Source organism: Trichosurus vulpecula, chromosome 9 (assembly GCF_011100635.1).
Source record: "Trichosurus vulpecula isolate mTriVul1 chromosome 9, mTriVul1.pri, whole genome shotgun sequence".
Taxonomy (NCBI): Eukaryota; Metazoa; Chordata; class Mammalia; order Diprotodontia; family Phalangeridae; genus Trichosurus; species Trichosurus vulpecula.
In genome coordinates this window covers 160,128,110-160,144,546 of record NC_050581.1, presented here as the reverse complement: position 1 = coordinate 160,144,546, position 16,437 = coordinate 160,128,110, and the positions used below count along the sequence as shown (strand labels likewise).

The following is a 16,437-nucleotide window of genomic DNA, read 5'->3' as shown; positions in this document are numbered from 1 at the left end:
AGTGACAGTAAGAATTTGTCTTAACTGCTGCCTCAGCACTTTAGCACATCTGGTTTTCCTCTTGGGGGTCTCCCAACGTTTCTTCTCTGTGAGTGGATTAAAACAGGAGCATAGTGTCAGACTGGCCGGAAGACTGTCTGCAGGCAAATGGTACTGAATCAGATAAAAAAGCAGGCTCTCCTAAGCCCTCTTAACAACAGGAAACTTTCCAGATGACCGGTCGGTCTGTTAGGCCCATCACTCATGGACGTTCCTTCTCCCCCACCCCTCCTGGCCCTGGATGCCCTCCCTATTTGTTGACTTTACAGAGCTTTGTTTCCTTCCAGGGAATGACAGAGTAAGGCGTTCTCTAGGTCACTAATGCTTAATTAATGGGGAAGCCATTGGAAGCTTCCAGTAGAACTAGGAAGCCTTTAACCTAATCCTTTGTCAGTGTAATTGTTGCTAGAGACCCCTGGGAAAAGTTGGATTTAAAAAAATAAAACAAAACAGAAAAACCCAAACCACAACTGTTTTGTGTAGGTGTCTTTTTTTTTTTAAACTGTGGCCCCTGGCAAATTTCCTAGCAGGCTACCCACCCATCATAAGCTGTAGTGGGTGGATCAGTCTCTCTAGTTTTAGGAAAAATGAAAAAAAAACAAACAACAAGGAAATAAGTGACATTTATTGCCTACACTTCAATGAATAATAGTGGCAATTTGTAACTAAGAAACTTTTTGATGACAACCTTTCACCCACAAACAAAACAAATACCATGGGCTCTGAGGGATGCTAGGGAAGGATGGTGTTGGATCCCAGTTTGTCCAGCAGAGCATCTCTGAGTGTCCCTATCCAGATCGGTCAGAAACAGATCTTTTTCCTTCTGCAGAGAACACTAGGATTTTGGCTCTTCCCCCGCTCGTTCTCCCTAAGGGCTTGACAGGCATTTTCATGAGCTACTGTGGGGGAAGGAGAGGCACAGGAGTCCAATGGCCAGTTTTTAGATTGGGATCTGTACCGATAGCTGTCTTTGGGAGGAGTTCTCAGAGAAAAGCCACTTCTTGAGCCCCTAGAGGCAGAGTGAAGAGTGATGAGTGGAAGCTGAGAAGAGGCACACGTAGGTTGAGTGTAAGGAATAATTTCCTAATAATCAGAGCTCTTGCCTTGGGAGGAAGTAGGACACCCTGTTCCCTGGCCCCTCCATTGGAGGCTTTACAGCAGAAACTGAAATAGGGGATCTGGTTTAGCTCCTGGTTTTACTAGGTGGCCTGGAGGTCCCTTCCAGTTCTGTGGTTTTGTGGGCTCTGTCCTCACATTCAACAACTCTTGATGGCCTTTTATGAGGTTTGAAAAATGTAAAAGCAATTTGAGTTTTCCTTAGAAATTTTTATCTAGCAATTGGACCTAGAAGCATACTGCTTATCTATCGGTGAGTGAGACCTAAACCTTCCAAAATAAACCCAAATTCATACTAAGATAAGCAATGACTATCAAGTGACTTTATTCTGAATATATTACCAGAAAGGGGAAATATACTAATAATGTTGCTTAAACAAATTGCCTAAATAAAACCTTCAGTTCATAAAAATACAGTTAAGATTATATAGGCTAAAAACACATGATATTGAGGAGGACAAATCCTGGTGGATTGTACTTTCTGTCCATTACTTGTATATCTGTTCTCATTTCTCACATGTCCATAAACTGGCTCTATTGTTTAAAGTCTTGTTATATATTCTTGGTTGCTACTTCTCTCTGTAAACAAGTTCATGCCTGATGAAATGCTGTTTATCCCACTTGCAGTGGCAGGATTGGATTTTTGGAATAAGTAGCTTGCTTCCTTCTTTCCTTCTTTTTTTCCTTCCTTCCTTCCTTCCCTCTCCTCGCCCTCTCTTCATCTCTCTGTCTGTTTCTCTCCCCCCCCTCCTTCTCCCTCTTTCCCTTTCCCTATCCCTCTCTCTCTCCTTCTCTCCCTTCCTTCTTTTCTTTTTCTCTAATGAGAGTAGGAATACTTCAGTGGTTGACTTCTAGCATTTTCTCTGGGAGTAGGAGAGGCCAGCCCCTATTCTTTCTGGATTTTCTTCACAGTTAAGTAATTCCCCTCCAAAGAAAACTTGGCATCTAGGAAGCCAGCTTAAGAGTGAAAATATTTTTATGCTCCGTTACAACCATCTTGGCCTTTTATAAATTTTGTGTGGTAAATTATTTCTAGTTTCCAGAAGGTGCTCATAAATAGATGGAAAAATGAATTTGAAGCTAGGAAACTAGAGCGAGAAAGAGGAGAAGTCCTTAGTCATCCTGAACACCTTGGGTAATATTTGGTGATTGACTATAGGCCTCACCTGCCTATGTGCTGGCTTCCTACACACAGTTCTGTTTTTAAAAATGGCATCATTAATATGGCCCTTATAACACAACCACCACTGCTAAATATTTACCCTTCTGATAAAAGCTGTTATGATGAATCATGCCAATATTTCTGTTTATATTTCTCTTTGGGGTATGTGTGTGTGTGTGTGTGTGTGTGTCTTGGAGATGGGAGTATTTTCACGTGATTAAATGGGTACGATGGGGTTTAGAGGAAACCTATAGCTTTGACTTGCTTGTTCAGTGAGGTCTTTGTCATAGGATCTTTGAAGTAGGGAGGGAAGTGCTGTCAGAAGCCATCTAAACACATAGAAATTACTTACCATGTTCCAGACATTGTGTTAAGCACAGGGCCAAAAAGCAAAAACAGCATGAGCCCTCAAGAAGCTAATATTCTGATGAGGGAAACAATATGTCCATAAATATGTATATTCAAGGTATATACAGAAAATATGGAGTGTGCAAAGTATATAGCAAAAAAAAGAGAGGAGAAGGTGCTAGCAGCTGGGGGTTGGTCTGGGAGAAGGTAGTATTTGAGATGAGTCTTGAAGGAAGCCGTCAGCTCTAAGTATTTTACAGATGGGAAAACTGCAGTGGAAGGAGATTAAGTGTTTTGCCCAGTCACTCAGCTAGTAATCATTAAAGGTAGGATCCAGGATTTGAACCCAGGTCCTCTGACTCGTCCCTGGACACTTCTTAAGATTTCAGTTTACAGGAAGAGCTATCAAGAGAAATTTTCTCTCTCTCCTTTACCTTCATTTTATTTTATACCTGGGACTATGTATCCTTGAAATGCAGTACATGATTTTTCTTCCAGACTTCCCTTCTCACTGAATATTCCCTGAGGTGAACTGAATATGTTAATATACTTCATAAGTCAGTGCTCTGACTCCTTAATCACCCCTAGGTCTTGGCAGAGTTTCTTGCAGGCTCTTTATTTATATCTACTATAGATTGCAGAGAAATCTCAAATTGCATGCTTCAGGTGTGACTTTTATCAGGGAAGAAGTAGATCACTGTTGGAGAGTCCTGAAAATGAATTTAATTTTAGAACCTGTGCTTGCTGCATGTGTCTTACTTAACCCCTTAATAAACTCTTTGCCAATCAACGGTTTATTGAACTTAGAAATAAGTCTTTTGGGGAAAACCGAGGTACCACCACCTCCAGCAGCATTTTCCCTTGAAAGCATTTCTAGCTTTCTAACCATTGAATATTTTCCCTTTGTCTAGGATCCTCAAGTAAAACATGTCTGACAAGATGTCTAGTTTCCTGCATATTGGAGACATTTGTTCTCTTTACGCAGAGGGATCGACAAACGGATTTATCAGCACCTTGGGGTAAGAGCAGCTGATGTCCTATGTGACAGGCTTTAAAAAAAATCTGTATTTCAGTAACCTAAGTTTAAAGGTCCTATGGAAGGATTTTGTATGGCTATGATCACTTTTTTTTAACCTGGCTATAATAAGGATGGTGGTATAAAGAGTGGGACAGTTGAAATCTATAGCTAATTTCAGTTTTTTCCCCTTCCTCCCCCCCACTGAAACCTTTAGCTAATTTCAAACTTCATTTTAGTCATAGTTTTTTTTAAAGTCTTTGTCACAAAAAGCTTTTCTGAAATAGAATACAACATGAATTTAGAAAGAGTAAAACCTCTCCAGTACAAGAGAGGAGGAGGATGTAGCTAGACAGCAGTTCATCTGAAAAAGATCTGGAATTTTCAGTGGACTGAAGCTCAGTGAGTTCATAGTATGACACATCTCCCCCACCCACCCCCTGCCTCTGAAGCTCATATTATCTTAGACTTCATGGAGAGACATAGAGTTCAGAAAAGGGATCTGAGAGCACCATTTTTTCTTCTAAGACCAGTTATGCATCATTGTCTTCACTTCTGAGTGGTTCATTTTAGAAAGCCTCAAGCTTGTCCAGAAGGAGATGACCGAAGGCCTTGCTATATAAGGATTACTTCGCAGGCTTGGGGATGGATAGTTTAGAGAACAGGAAGACTTGGGCAGGGGTGGAGGGTGGTGTGAAAGGATAGCTATATTTAGGTGTTTGAAGGGGTTGCCATAGGGAGAGGAAATAGTCTTGTAGCTTGTTGACTGATTTAAAAAAATAGATATCTTTGATTTTTAAAATATCATTTACTTTTCCCCAATGTATCCTATTCCCCTTTGCCCTCCCAGAGAGGGGCAACTTCCCCCTCCTTATATCTAAGAATAAAAAAGGGGAGGGGGGTTAAGTTCAGCAAAATTACCTTAACACATCATCTGCTTCTGACATAACATATAGTGTTCCTTACCCATAATGGTTAATCTCTTTAGAGTAGGAAAAGAGGCTCATTCTCGTGTTTCTTCTTTGGAGTCAAGATGGATCATTATAATTCACAACATTCAATTTTAATGTTGTTTTTGTTCTTTTTGTATATTATTATAGTTGTAAATATTGTCTTCCCAGTTCTGCTTTGCATCAGTTCATGTAAGTCTTCCCATGTTTCTCTGTAATTAATCACATCCATTCTTCCTTCTAATATAGTAATGTTCCAATATATTCTTATATAATTTGTTTAGTGATTGTTCAACTTTGCCCCAGAGGACAGAACTAAGGAACAGTGGGCAGAGCTGCAGGGTGGCAGCTTTTGGTTTGGTATGAGCAAAAGCTTTCTAAAAAATTAGAGTGATCCAGTGGGCTTCCTCAGGGATTAGTGGATTCCTCCTTACTGTTGGTCTTCAAGTGAAGGTGGGATGACCTTTTGTCACTGATATTTCAGAGTGTACTCAGGTATCCTCTGGTTGGTCCAGATGACCTCTGAGATCACTTCCATCTCTGACATTCTCTAATTTAGTCTCTCAACTAGAAAGGTAATATAATTTGAACTGGAAGGTAGCTGAAGTTTATTTTCTGTCTGTGGCAAAAACTTATTAAGCCAATAACAAAGAAAGATTTCAGGGTGAATTTTTACCTACTTAGCAGAACAAGTTGTTTTCAGGCACTTGAGGCATTTTTAACTATATACCAATAACACACAGTGGTTACAGGAGGAACAGAGGTCCCAGCTGCTAACTAGAAAGGACTCATCCATGGATTAAACTTGAACCTGTTTGCATTTCTCTCTTAGCTGTATTTCTTTTTTATCTTTTAAAGTTTTATTGATATAATTTGTTGTTACATTGACTAATTTCTTCTAGTACCCCCTCCTTTCATGAGAGCCACTCCATATAATAAAGACTATTTTCTAAAGAAAAAAAAGAGTGAAGAGAAAAAAACTTAAAATTGATAAGCAGTGGATTTGGGGGTTTTGTTTTCTTATTCAATTTGTAACTTTTATTTTATTGGATTATTTAATCCATTCACATGTGAAGTTAAAAGTTAGGTTTATATTTTTATTCTTGTCTCTAATATGGCTTTTTTTTTCTGAATTGGGATTTAAAAAAATTCATCCTCTTTAAAGATAGTATTGTTTCTTAAGTTATTTTTGCATAATCTAGTTTAAGGAAATCCTATTTCCATAGTTCTCTCCTCTTTGACCTTAAATTTCTCCCTCTACTCCCCAGTTGATAAATGGTTAAGGATATGAAGAGGCAGTTTTCAGAAGAAATCAAAGCTGTCAGATGAAAAAACCACTTTAAATCACTACTGATTAGAGAAATGCAAATTAAAACAATTCTGAGGGACCACATCACTTAGCATCTCCGCTAATGTGACAGAAAAGGAAAATGACAAATGCTGGAGGGGATGTGGAAATACAGGGGCACTAAAGAATTGCTGGTGGAGTTTTGAAATGGTCGAGCCATTCTGGAGAACAATTTAGAACTGTATCCAAAAGACATACTCTTCGTGCACACTCTTTGACCTAGCAATACCACCTACTAGGTCTGAATGCCAAAGATATCAAAGAAAAAGGAAAAGTACACATATGTACAAAAATATTTATAGCAGCTCTTTTAGTGGTGGCCAAGAATTGGAAAGTGAAGGGATGCCCAACAATTGGGAATGGCTGAATAAGTTGTGGTATATGATTGTGATGGAATACTGTTGTGCTATAAGAAGTGATGAGCAGGCAGATTTCAGAAAAACCTGGGAAGACTTGCATGAACTTGATACAGAGTGAAGTGAGCAGAACCAGCAGAACATTATACACAGAAACAGCAATACTGTAATGATGGTCAATTATGAAAGACTTGGCTACTCTGACCAATACAGTGATCCAAGGTAATTTCAGAGGACTCATGATGAAAAATGCTGTTTACCTCTGGAGAGAGAACTGATGAACTGAGTACAGATGAAACAATTCTGTTTTTAATTTTCATTATTTTTTGCCTTTTCCCTCCCAATGTGACTAGTACAGAAATGTTTTGAGTGACTTCACAGGCATAATGGGTATCATATTTTTTGCCTTCTCAATGGGTGGGGGAGGGAGAGAATCTGGAATCAGAATTAAAAAAAAAAGGAATGCTAGAAATAAATAGATAAATAAATATTCTTCCATTCTCCCTACCCCCTCTGTTTGTGATCTTTTCCCCTGGTTTTTGGAGTTTACTTATTTTTTTCATTCTTCCTTTTACATAATTTAATTCTCCCTTTCTTTTTTCTTTCTCCATTAGTTGATTACAATGCTCCCTTCCTCTTCTCTCCTTTAACTTACTTTGTTAATTTTTAAATATTCGGTGCCTTTTTCTAATAATGATTTCTTTACTTTATCGTCTTCATTAGTTCTCTGTTCTTTCAATCCTGGTCCTTATACATCTTTATTTCTTCTTTTGTCTGAGTTCCTCATAGAATTAAAGCTTTTTTCTTTGCTTCTTTGGAGAGATTTGCTAAGGCAGATTCAAATTTTTCAGTTCTGACAATTATTTCTCATGTGTAGGCCACACACTCTACTTTGAAGATTCTTATTTCTCTTTTCTACCATTCAGAAACATCCTGCTCTGATTCCATACTCTCTTGGGAATCCAACGTTTTTGCTCTCTTGGGAATCATCATGTGTTGCTTCATTTTTCTTTTTGTTATTATATTTACTCAGATTTCTGGGTTTGTTTAGATGCCATCTTCCCTTCTGTTATTAATAGCTGACCTGTTGATTTATCTGTATGCACTCAACTTTTTAAACAGAATTTTCCTCTGGGATCTTTGGCAACTTCAGTCTTTTTTGTTTTATTCCCCTGTCATTCAGTTTTTGATTCCTTTTCTTTTGATGAAAAATTGGAACTCAGAGGTGTCTCTGCCTCTTCCACACACCACACTGGGGAATTCACTTTTCACTAGCTTCAGTCCCTATACTAAGTGACATCAGTGAGGACAGAGCTGATCTCAGCTAGATCCTGGTCTTCTTTCCTTTGGGCCTGGTGTAGCACTCCACACACTGGCACCCTGCTCCAGTTCTCTCTGTTTTTTAGGTTAGTGGCTGAGATGTCCCAGGCCGACCAAACTGTTGATTTCTGATACTTCCAACTCCTCTGTGGTCATTAATGATCAGTCTCTCACAATGCTATATTGCCACAGGATATCTAATTTGGAAGCAGGTTTCATTGTCACTTGGGAAAAACCAATTTTATCCCTTAGGCAGGGCGGCAGCAGCATGGCTTGGTGCTCTTCTCAGGGTGGGTGAGACGCTGGTGAATCCCTCTGGGGCTTGGAGCTCCGAAAGAAGCTGCTTGCTGTCACCTCCTGCCTCTGAGATATCTCTCTTAGCTGTATTTCAGAGCAACAAAACTGCATATCTTTAAAGCTATCCAGGAATTCCAACTTGTCACATGACTTCAGAGTGGCAACCCCCTTATTATTCCAAATTGTGGTTTTATGATATTAAAATTTCATCTCGCCCCCAATGCACCCCTCCCTGGATGTATCCTTGAGTCCAAAGGCAGGTGACAGGAGATTAGAGAAACAAGGGACCAATTAGATATGAGAAGCAAGAGACCAGCCAGTTAAGGAAGTATTCCCTGGATAATCAAGGACTGGCCTTAGTTTCTTTGTGTGAGCCAAGGTGTGAGCCCGGGCTCTGTTGCTTCCTGACAGTAACTATTCTGAGAGCATTTGAGAGAGAATAACCACCAGCTCTCCTAAGACCCCAGTCCTGGTGGCAGTTTGATGCTTCCTTTCATCCCTATATATTGAAAGTGTACTTGACTTTCTCAGGCTATTTCTGAGGATGCCAGTTCCTGACTGTCATTTAAACATCCAGGAGTTTGTCCTAGGCGTTATATCGTTAGCCTTTGACTCTTCAGGAACGAGTGTCTAGGGAAGGAGATTCATTTTGGAGTTGAGCATTGACCCTTTGGTCTTATTTTTCTTTTGAAAAAAAAAAGTTTTTAAAAATTCCCTCTGCTGTTCATGCCTCTGGGCTGCACACTGACTTTTCCTAAGCATTCATGTAGCTTAGTAGGTTAGCTTGGTAATGGCTGGTGAGTAATCATTGGGAGTGAGCAGAGAGACAGCTTGGGCATTATGAGCAGAGTCGGGCTCCAAACTTTTCTAACTGGGACCTCTATGTTTTTGCTTTTACAAACTCCTTAGTGTCTCATATGTTGCATTTAATTGACTGCCCATTGATCTACTAGAACTGTAGGAAGCCTCCTGTCCCTCCAGTCCAGCCCTGTCATTCTGCAGACAAGGGGCAGAGAGCTGGAGTGATTTGCCCAAGTCAGCCTGGGGTTTTAGGAAGAGAGATGTGAACTCAAAGATCTTTCCATTGTACCATGTTGTAGCAGGACAGTGGTTTTAAACAGAAGAACCGTGGGAGATTTGCAGGTGAAATTAAGTTTGAGCATCATAATCCTTAACAAGCAACTTATCATGTTCTAAATTAGTTTGGTCTTTGACCTTGGGAAATTCAAAGTTCGTAACAGGACTGTCCATGGTATCATGTTACCTGGTGGAGCTTTTTTCATCTGGGCACCACACTGAGGGGACAGTAAAGCCAGGGGAAGAGGAACGAGTATTTATTAAGCACTTACTATGTGCCACGCATTGTGTTAAACATTTTACAGATACCACCTCATTTGATTCTTACAAAAGCCTGTGAGGTAGGTACTGCTCATGACCCCCATTTTGTAGATGAGCAAACTGAGGTAAACAGATTGAGTGACTTGCCCATGGGCACACGGTCACACAACTAGGGAGTGTCTGAGGTCAGATTTGAACTTGGGTCTTCCTGACTCCAGGCCCAGCGCTCTATCACACTGTCTAGTACATAACAGCTTACATTTATGTATCTAATGCTTCAAGCTTTACTAAGCACTTTACCCATTGTTATCTCATTTGAACTCAGCAGTTGTGAGAAAGTTACTCCTGAAATTCAGAGAAGTTAAGTGTGCCTAAGTTTGTGTCATCAAACCCATCCAAGCTTCTCTTCATGCCACATCCAGTGTGACCAAGTAAATGTTTGGAAAGGATAATGAGAAGTGAACATTGCCGGTTGTACTGGCACTCGAAGAATGAACCTTTCCCTCCTTGTCTTCCTTCTCCCTCCTTTTTTCCCTCAGAGTTGTTTTAATTCGCCTTACTGGTGATTTGGAGTTTTTTTTCATTGAGGGTCAATAGCTTGGCTCTGTTCTTTGAAAGCTTTCTGTCCACATTCTTTGACCTATTGAGGAATGGCTCCGAGTCTTGTAAATTGGAATCAGTATCTTCTATCTTGTAGTTTTGAGACCTTTATTGGAGAAACTTAGTGCAAAGATTTTTAGTAGGGTTTTATTTTGAGTTTTACTTTTTTGTTTGTATTTGTTAGTTTTAGTTCTTGAGATGTTTCTGGGTTTTTAAAAAATTATTCTTTGGGACTTTTTACTGAGGTTTGAGAATAGCAATTGCAAAATTAAACCTGCACATTAAATTTGGAATATAATTGCAATCATATATAGACATGTATTAAATATATGTCTACATATCAAAGCTAGTTTTTCCTACCTAAAGAAATACTTCACCTAGTCCATGTACCTTTTTAAAGACTGTGAAGGTAATAAGAATCTAGCATTTATATAGCAAGCACTTTGTATCCATGAACTTGTTTGATTTTCACAACACTGGTGAAGTACTACAGATACTATTATCATCTCCATTTTATAGATGAGGATACTGGAGATTGTGTCTTGTCTAGGGTCACACATGTAGTAAGGGTCTGAGGCTAGATTTGAACTCAGACCTTACTGACTTCAGGTCTTCCACTCTGTCCATTACTCTGCACTGCCTTCAGATCAACCTCAGGCAAACCACTGGAGTTTCTGGGCCGATTTTGTTCCGGACGCTGTTTCTCATCTTCTCCATGTGGTATGTCCACATTCTCCTAGACCTTCTGCACACCCAGAAGCTCAGGGGCTCTGCTTTGGGGTGCACTTTGTCCAAGATAGATTTCCTCCTTGTTCTGAGATTATGCATGTTCTCAAAGGAGGTAGATCAGCCACCTCCAGAGGTGTTTCCTGGTGGCCTTTTGTCTCTCCCTGTTGTATGGCAGAGAGGCAGCAATGGTAAAGAGGAAAGAGGATGGGACTGGGAGTCAAAACCCGGGTTCGAACCTTGGCTCTGCTGCTTCCTGGGGGGCCCAAGATTTTTCATTCATAAAATGGGAGATGAATTAGAGGATGTGTAAAGGCCCTTTTCAGTTCTACATCCTGTTCATCATCTTTTCCATGTTAGCTGGAATAGCCAGAGCTAAAGCTCAGCATTCTAACTGGACCCTTAATGATGGATAGGCAGGATTTCAAGTACTGGAGCTAGCAGAGGAAAGCAGCATCAACTAAGACTCAAAGGTGGTGATGACTGTGGAACTTTCCTGGCAAGAACAGGTGTGGTGATAGATCAAGGCAGTGTGGCATATTAGATAATATGTTGGCCTTGCAGTCAGGAAGACCTGGGTTTGAATCCTACTTCATTCACTTACTAGTGACCCTGGGAATGCCATTTCTTTAAGCCTCAGTTTCCTCTTCTGTAAAATGTGGGAGTTGAACTTGAGGACCTCTTGGTCCTTTGTATCTCTAACTCTGTCATCACATAAGCCCCCAAAGAATGGTGGGAAAGTGACTATGAACATAAAGCTGTATTTTTAAGTGACTAAATTCTTCATCACGTGGCAACCAGTAATAATATTGCTGTCTTAGAGTCAAGGAAGAGGTTGTGATGAGTTGGAAGGCATGTGTATGCAGTTGTAATCATTTTACCAGCTAGACATCTTTCATGCAGTACATTTACTAGGAGTAGAAGACACGGGTCCTAGTCACAGGTCTGTCATTGACTCGCTAATGTGACTTTGCTAATTGCTGAGTCTTTGTTTTCTGTTATATGAAATGAGAGGTTTGGACTAGAGCAGGGTTTTGTAACTAATTTGGTAAAGCCTATGGACTCCTCAGAATAACATTTTTATTTTAAAAATATTTAAAATAATGGGTTTAAAGTTAAAAATAGTTTATTATTTTTATTTTTCACTTAAGTATTTTTAAACTGATTTTTAAACCAATCTACCTCTTTAAACTAATATCCCACACTCATTGAGCAACTTAAAACAAATGCCCACATTTGTCTCTTTTAGCATTTTCATTTCATCACCTCTCTGGCAGGAGGTAAATGGTGTGTTTCATCTTTATTCTTTTGAACTCATGGTTTATCATTGTGTTGATCAGAATTCTAAAGTCATTCAAAGTTGTTTTTCTTTATAATGTTGATGTTGTATAGTTGTCTTCCCAGTTCTGCTCACTCCAGTCTGCATCAGTTCATGAATGTCTTCCAAGTTTTCTCTGAAATTGACCATTTCATCTAGACTAGAGCAGAGGTTAACCCTCTGTGTTTATCGGAATACTTTGGCAGTCTGGCAAAGACTATTGATCCCTTCTCAGAATAATGTTTTCAAATGAATAAAATAAACTACATAGGTTTATAAAGGAAATCAATTCTTTTTAAATACAGTTATTAAAGTATTTTTTAAAAACCAGTTTCTGTGATCCCAAGTTAAAACCCCCCAGACTAGGGGATCTCTACAATTCCTTTTGATGCTGTTATTCTATTATTCTTATTTGTTTGCACATTTAAAGACCTTTGCTACTATAGTGGTTGTGTGAAGGCATCGTACTGATTCCAAATGTGAAATTCCCTATAGGACATGTAAATGCCCACTCATTATTTATAAAATGCTTCTGGTTTTTGGCCAGGGCATGCTCAGAAGTGACCTCTGGGTGTGTCATAGTTCCTCTGTGGTGATTAGCTCTGGGATAGCTCATTATGTTTGTGATTGATAGAAGGAAGTCTCAGAGTACCATTGTCTTCCAGTGTTTTTTTTCTAAGGACTGAGCTCTGGGCTACTGCCTTGCTTGGTTCACAGAGCACAGGTACGCACAGTCATATACATTCCTGGTGGTTGATGCAGTTTATCTATAGATTCTGTGCATTAAGAATGACTTGTGCTCTTTTACAGTAGCATATCCTTAAAGTTTAATTGAAGCTTTTTGCTTTTTGCAGTCTGGTGGATGACCGATGTGTTGTGCAGCCAGAAGCAGGGGATCTGAACAATCCGCCCAAGAAATTCCGAGGTAAGATAGACTAATGACAAAGAGATGATACTCCTGTCATGAACAAGTTTGGAAGCTAAAAAAACCAGTCTTTTTAAGTGTGTACTCTCTCTTGGTGCTTGCCTGTTATCTCATTTTAAAACGGCAATGTCAAATTGAAATGTTGATGGAGCCTTGCACAAATAATCTCTCCCTAAATAAAATAGAAACATCTGGCAAGTCAGAATGAGTGGATTGCTTTCATGAAGGCCTGGACTATTTGAATTGAACTACTAAATAAATTTTACTAAGTGCTAATTAGGTTTCAAGCTTTGTCTGCATTTAATTCTTTAAAGGGATGGAATTTATGGACCTGATCGTGTGGAACATTTATCTTCAGCACTGTTTACTCTTTCTTTGGAGTTTGCTCTTTCTTAAACTTGGAAATGAAAGCTCTTTGACACTGTCACTTTCTGTAGTTTGGTGTCTTGAGTTAAGTTGGAGGAAGCAGGGAAACTCCGTAACCTGTCTTATGTGGGGATTCTTTTTACTTTCTCTTCATTTTGGAGCTTTCCTTAGACATTTTTGTAACTCTTCGTAGTGACCCTTTAAAATGCATCAGGCTATAACATGATTAAGAGTATTCTGCATCTTTTTTTGTTATGCCCCCAGGAATTTATCCATTTCTGGTTTCTGGGGGAGCAAGTTTGTATTTATGTATTATATCCCCTTACTTGGTAGTACTGTTTGGTGAATTAGGACTTCTTTTACTTTTTGGTCAAAAGCTGAAGAGCCTAGAAGAGGAGACAAGCCTAGACTTTTGGCACCAAGCTTCAGCCAATTGGTATCAAGCAGTGACTAGGAGAGGATTTTCATCGAAGGCTGGATACCAGTTTTGTTCATTTTGTTGTAGACTCTGGAGTTGGTGAAGTAGCTATAGGACTTTTCTCCTTTCCTATTTTTAATCACACCTCTCTCTATTTTTATCTTTAATATAATAGAAACTCAGGATAAGAAACTCAAGATATGGTTAAGTGAGCTGAAACAAAGCTGGCCTTAGAATCACTGTTCACCATGCATACCTTAGCTGCACCCTTGGCTGGTACTGGCACATTCCAACTTTTGAATTGAAGGCTACAGGAGAAGAGACCTGGGCAATGCTGGGCCAAATGAGCAATTTGACTTACACGTAGCAGGAGCTTTTTGCAAGCAGAGTACTGTACGAGGTGCCAGGGGAACCAGGGAGGCCAGTAGGGCACTACCCCTAGCTCCATGAGGCTCACAAGTAGGGGGGCCATGATGCCTGCACAAATAGCTGAAGTAATTGTCTAGTGGGAGATCTTGCGTTATTGAAACAGCCTTATCTGCCACTGCTCGAGCTGGGAATCTTAAGATCAGAAGGAGCCCAAGTGAGAGAGATTTGGAATCTCGAGCCATTAAATAAATGAAGAGACAATGTGGTATCGACCACACTAATAGTAGAAAGAGCACTGGATCTTGAGTGTGAGGGTCCTCTGCCTCATGGTGCTCACAGCCTTGTTAGGCTGATGACCTATGACTATGACTCATCTAATTCTCTCAAAGGAACTTAGACCTGGGTGGGCCAGCTAAACTGTCATAACTGGCACAAGTAGTCCTCATTGGGAGATGGAGAAGCTGGTGTATTATGACATTAATAGTGTGGTCTGGCTCTGGTTTTGGAGTTAGAAGCCCTGGATTCAAATTCTGGCCCTACAACTTATCAGCAGTAGGACAAGTCAGTTGGCCTCAGTTTTCTCATTTGTAAGATGAGGGTATTGGACCAGAGGACCTCTAGGTCCCTTCCAGCTCCAAGTCTTGTGGAGTAAATACCATGTGAAATGAGTTGGCATTAGCTTTTCTCAAATTAGAAGCATTGAAAAGTGGTGGGGGTAGAGTCGGGGGAGGGGAAGCATGTGTCAGTGCCCTAGTGTGGAGGAAGTCACTCGAGTGAGCCGTAGCTCCATCTTCATTGTAGAGGTCCCTTTGGCTTCGGGGAAATCTTTCTGCTTGAATAAGAAGTGATTCCAGAGTGATGGATTGCTGTATTGTACAAGGAGAAAACTGAACGGTGTGGTGTGTGCTGTGGGGCCCGCCCATGCTGGGATCACATGGTTTGCATTTCTCTGGGAATTGTTCGTGTTCTAAAGTAAGCTGCTTTAGGTTTGTGGAAAAATCTGGTTTCCAATGGGCTCTGCTTATTAAACCTCTGCAAATGTAGGTCAGTTACTACTTAAAACCTGTCTACAGTCTTGGCTCCTGCACAGGGGTGGCTAGGCAAAATCAGCTTTCCTTCAGTAGCCGGGGCATGCATGCTCTTAGGGAAGGCCTTGGATGTTGACAAATGTTAACCATTCTGCATTCGTGACAAGGCAGAATGAATTTTCTTAGGATGAGCAGTTCTTTTTGAGAAAGACTAATTTAAAAGTCTCTCCCTTCCAAAGGGATCCATGTGCATCCAGTGGCTTTACAAAGAGGGAGAGCCATGAATCCAGTGCAGTCCCTAATCTCTAGCTGACGCCTGGAAGACCCATGGACTCTTCAGACTCAGCATGTTCAAAACTCGGCTCTTCATCTCCCTTCCCCCCCTCCCCACATAAATGAAACCTGCTTTTCAGCTTTCTTTGGATGATACCACTGCCCTTCTAGTCCTTTAGTTTGAAGCTTCAGTTACCTTGGACTCCTCTCTCCCCCTCACTCCCACATCTGATTATTTGTAACGTCCTTTGGATTCTACCCCCATAATATCTCTTGAATCTGTCTCCTTCTCTCTCTTCACACAACCATACATTCTGACCAGTTTTGTGGGGCCTCTTGGCTTAGTTGATAGGGCACTAGACTTGGAGTCAGAAAAATCCTGCCTATTAGCAGGGTGACCCTGGGAAAGTTGTTCAACCTGGCACTGCCTCAGTCTCCTCTCCTGTGAAAGGAGGAGGTTGGACTCAGTGGCTTCTAAGGTTCATTTCTAGCTCTAAAGCCCAGATCTTCTGCCCCTGTATTCCCATGGCTGACTAAGTAATCGTCACTCTTCTCCTGGGATGTTGTAAAAGCCTCATAATTGGTTTCCCTGCCAACAGGATCTTTCCTTTCTGATCCATCGTCCCCATAGCTGCCAAAATAATCCTCCTAAAGACACAAGTCTGACCATGTTGCTGTCCTGCTCCAAAAACTCCAGTTGCTCCCTCTGGCCCCTTGGATCAAGTATGAATTCTTCAGTCTGATGCTGATGGGCACGTAGGACGCAGCTCCAGTTTGTCTCTTCAGCCTTATTTGTCTTTGTTCCTCTTCTCACATTCTGTATTCCCATCGAAAGGAACTACACTCCAGTCCTCACACCTTATGTGCCCATAGACTGGAAAGAGATTCTTCCATTGTCTTGCATTGTCAGTGCATCTCAGATTGGGGGCTACGTTACTTCTTCCATGATGTCTTCTCATATTCACTTGACTGAAAGTATTCTCTGCCTCCTCACCCTCTCTAGTGTACTTTGGATTTCGTCTTTGACCTCTGCATCTCTCCTTGCCTCCCATCATGCTTCACCGCGCACCTCCTGTCTCTCCCCTTCACTGCCTATCAGTAGAATGTAGGCTTCTCAAAGGCAGG

General features: G+C 40.6%; 1 long non-coding RNA gene across 1 annotated transcript in view; it reads left to right on the top strand.

Annotated features, from left to right (window-relative positions):
* LOC118830949 overlaps positions 1-12,852 on the top strand; it is a 35,201-nt gene extending 22,349 nt beyond the window's left edge. Inside the window, exons 3-4 of the long non-coding RNA XR_005009117.1 lie at positions 3,577-3,684; positions 12,788-12,852. This is a non-coding gene — a long non-coding RNA (uncharacterized LOC118830949). The remainder of the gene's footprint in view (positions 1-3,576; positions 3,685-12,787) is intronic.
* Positions 12,853-16,437: the final 3,585 nt, after the last annotated feature.